Below are 3803 nucleotides of genomic sequence, written 5' to 3' on the forward strand. Positions count from 1 at the left end.
ATTTCTATTATTTATAAGGTCTAGAGTTAGCTTTCCTTTTTATTTTTCATATTGGTTGTGCCTTCTCTCTTTTCTCTCTCCTATTTTTTTTCCTTGATCTGTTCTTGCCAGAGATTAATACATTTTATTCGTCTTTTAAAAAAATTACTACAGTTCTGCTGATAAGTTCTCTCCAAAAATATCTTTATTCCATAACAATTTGAGAATGGCTTTTTAAAACTAAATATAGTGTTTGAGGTTTTCAGGTATTTTCTTTTATCACCAAGAAGATGACATTTCACTGAATTACAGCTTCCATTGTTCCTGCCTTGAGGTCAGCTGTCAGTCTTATTGTTGCTTCTTTGAGGTTTTTCTTTATCACCCTCCAGCTGCCTTTTGGTATTTCCCTTTGGATTTGCTTTTTCGTAAGTTTTATTGTGTTGAGCTTATATCTGGTTTCCTTCATATTTACCCTGATTGAGGATCACAATGCCTCTGGAGCCTGATATCATTTTTAAACAGAAACATAGGAACTTGTTTTGCTTTCTTTCAAATTGCTCTGGTTTTAAGGGTGATAAATAATCAAACATTCCCCCCTCCATATATAAATTCAGGAAGAAATTAAGAATGCATATAGTAATTAGAGACATGAGATCAAAATATTAACCTTATTTCTAGTAAGTCAAGGGTTGAGAGAAAAGAAAACTAATTTAAGACTATAAGCAACTCTCTAATAACTACCTGAAGGCTAGACATCAGGACAGTTTTTCCAAGGGAGAATTTTCACCTGCAGAGCAAACACCTTTCCTCCAAATTGCTGCCTAACACTTATTGGACCACAATGATGAGGAAAGAGGGAAATGATCCCATAATCAGAAAGGTGGAGCATGTGTGCTTACTTCATGGAAAACTGCGGGAGAAACCAATAAACCTCTGTAGACAAGCCAAAAAAAAAAAAAAAAAAAAAAAAAAAGGAAGGAGCCAAGTGATACAGATTCAGTTTATTCTTCCAGTCTCATTGATCGGGTAAATCAAATCCTGCCTCAGATGAAGGGACAGAGAATTATTCCTCCCATAATTTTCCCTCCTAAGGAATTAGGTTAAAAATACCCTTACTCCATGGAAATAAGCTGCCCGGGATAAGCACTTGTGAAATAATATGTACACTAACAAGCATTTTTTTCTATATGGTCCTTACCCAAAAGTTAAGTGAATTTTTTAATATATACCTTAGATTCTGTAGAAATTCCTAAAGATGTGATCCAAAATCCTTTAACTTGTGAAAACTTACAAAATCAAATACAAATATATTCAAATTTCAATTGAAAAAGAACTCATGGCGTAGGCCGGGGAGGCCTAGCCGGCCAGGCTGGGAGCTCGAGCCCCATGCGCCGCCGCCTCCCCCCACGATGTTCCCCTCCCGGAGGAAAGCGGCGCAGCTGCTCTGGGAGGACGGCAGGTCCAGGTTGATCCCCAGCAGCCTCCCCCGGAAATGCTCCGTCTTCCATCTCTTCGTCGCCTGTTACTGGGCTTCCTCTCCCTGCTCTGGCTGCAGCTCAGCTGCTCTGGGGACGTGGCCGGGGCGGCCAGGGGACAAGGGCAGGAGAGCCCGGGCCCATCGCGGGCCTGCCCGCCAGAGCCGCCCCGCGAGCAGTGGGAAGAAGATGAGTCCTGGGGCCCCCACCGCCTGGCAGTGCTGGTGCACTTCCGAGAACGCTTCGAGGAGCTCTTGGTCTTTGTGCCGCACGTGCACCGCTTCCTGAGCAGGAAGAGGAACCAGCACCACATCTACGTGCTCAACCAGGCGGACCACTTCAGCTTCAGCCCGGCGGCGCTCATCAACGCGGGCTTCCTGGAGAGCGGCAGCAGCACGGACTACATCGCCATGAACCACGTGTTCCTGCTCCCTCTCAGCGAGGAGCTAGACTATGGCTTCCCCGAGGCCGGGCCCTTCCACGTGGCCTCCCCGGAGCTCCACCCGCTCTACCACTAGAAGACCCACGTCGGTGGCATCCTGCAGCTCTCCAAGCAGCACTACCAGCTGTGCAACGGGATGTCCAACCGCTTCTGGGGCTGGGGCCGTGAGGATGACGAGTTCTACCCGCGCATCAAAGAAGCAGGGCTCCAGCTTTTCTGCCCCTTGGGAATCACAACCCAGTACAAGACATTTCGCCACCTGCATGACCCACCCTGGAGGAAGAGGGACCAGAAGCCTATCGCGGCTCAGAAACAGGAGCAGTTCAAGGTGGACCGGGAGGGAGGCCTGAGCACCGTGAAGTACCGTGTGAATTCCCGTACGGCCCTGTCCGTGGGTGGGGCCCCCTGCGCTGTTCTCAACATCATGTTGGACTGTGACAAGGCTGCCAACCCTTGGTGTACATTTGGCTGAGGTCGCTGGACAGTAAGGAATCCTGTGCCTACAGGCCACACTGTTCCTCAGGCCCAGGACAAAGCCTCAGGCTTCAGGCCCAGCTCCAGTAGGACGTGGCATGGCCTGAAGTAGCGGACAGCAAGCCACGTGTTTGCAGCAGCCCCGCCCCCAAGGCAGGCTTGAGCTAGGACAGGATACACACAGGGTACTTGCGACGCTGCTAGCAATAAACAGTGATAGGGAGCAGCTGGGATGTGGCTGCTAACTGGAACTCTCCGACCTGCCTTCCTGCTTGCCCAGCCCTGCCCTCCATAATGTGCTGAGATCTGGGGGCTTTTGTTCCTTCCCCTGGACCTCCTTATGCCGAGATACAGTTTAGAAGCCAGGCTGCTGACATGGGTGGCCAGGGCCATCAGGAGAATTAAAACTGCAGAGACCATCATGCAAGCCCCACCGGAAGGGAGCAGTGAGACCAGTTCTAGCTGGTGGTCACTGTGCAGGAATGTGGGCCTGGTGTTGTCAGATCTTCTGATTTTTCAAAAGAGACTAGAAATCTGGATTCTTAAGTGAAATTGGTTAATTTTTAAATGATAGCAACTAATTGAAACTTTAAAAAAAAGTGTGGCAGGCCAAAGCAAAAAAAAAGAAAAGAAAAGAAAAGAAAAAGAGCTCATGGTTAGGGAGATGGCACAAAGTGACAAATTATGTGATTTAGTCAGAAAAGGGAATCATGCACAGTAAGAATGACTGAACTGAATTATGAAGTATAAAATAAATATTCAGAGTCCCAGTGGTAGAAACAGAGGTGTCACAAAGTGAACTTGGGCAATCCATAACTCATACCACTTTATTCTTCTTATCGATACAGTGAGAGTAGATTAGTCTGACATTTTTTTTTATAGTTCTAACAATTCATGTTCCTGAATTAATTAACCAGAATATGCCCTAGATTTCTATGAACTACATATTCCTTCCATGGATAATGTTATTGGCTGAATTGTGTTTCACCAAAATTCATGTGTTGACGCCTAACCCCCTAGTACTTCAGGATGTGACTGTTTCCTGGAGCTAGCATCTTAAAGAGATAATAAAGTTAAAATGAGGCTGTTTCCAATTTGATAGTGGGCCCTAACCTAATTTGATAGGTGTCCCCATGAGAAGTAGAGATTAGAATTTACAGTGAGACACCAGGGGTGTCAATGCACAGAGGGGCAGACAGGGAAAGAAATAGCAGGAGGGCAGCCATATGCAAACCAAAGAGAGAGACCTCGGTGGAACCCAACCACCCTGGTAGCTTGATCTTGGACTTTGAGCCTCCAGAACTGTGAGAAAATAAATGTCTGTTCTTTAGGCCACTCAGTCTGGGATAGTTTGTTCTGACAGCCTCATCAGGCTAATACAGAGGAGGATGCTGATCAAAGACCCATTAAATCAGGCTACCTTGAAACTGGTC

At 46.5% G+C, this 3803-nt stretch overlaps 1 pseudogene; it reads left to right on the forward strand.

Annotated features, from left to right (window-relative positions):
- The first annotated feature begins 1356 nt into the window (after positions 1-1356).
- On the forward strand, positions 1357-2428 carry LOC105096918 (beta-1,4-galactosyltransferase 7-like; annotated as a pseudogene).
- The last annotated feature ends 1375 nt before the right edge of the window (positions 2429-3803 follow it).

Source organism: Camelus dromedarius, chromosome 26, assembly GCF_036321535.1.
Source record: "Camelus dromedarius isolate mCamDro1 chromosome 26, mCamDro1.pat, whole genome shotgun sequence".
NCBI classification, from domain to species: Eukaryota; Metazoa; Chordata; class Mammalia; order Artiodactyla; family Camelidae; genus Camelus; species Camelus dromedarius.